Below are 238 nucleotides of genomic sequence, written 5' to 3' on the forward strand. Positions count from 1 at the left end.
ATCTATAGTCAATAGAGATGATCCTCCTCATGCGTGATATAATTAAAATCCTGATTGTGTTTAAAGAGGAAAGGTGAAGTGTTCTTCGGTTAAGAACTACAATAGCAACAATGAACTTTACCAAAATACGGAAAGGAATGTATATAAAAGTATTTCCTCTTGTTGTTTAAAAATAGACTATTTTTTTTATCAGTCATTGATAATTATGTTTGATATAGTTGTAATGTAACTTGGGTTT

Source organism: Penaeus monodon, chromosome 30 (genome assembly GCF_015228065.2).
Source record: "Penaeus monodon isolate SGIC_2016 chromosome 30, NSTDA_Pmon_1, whole genome shotgun sequence".
Taxonomy (NCBI): Eukaryota; Metazoa; Arthropoda; class Malacostraca; order Decapoda; family Penaeidae; genus Penaeus; species Penaeus monodon.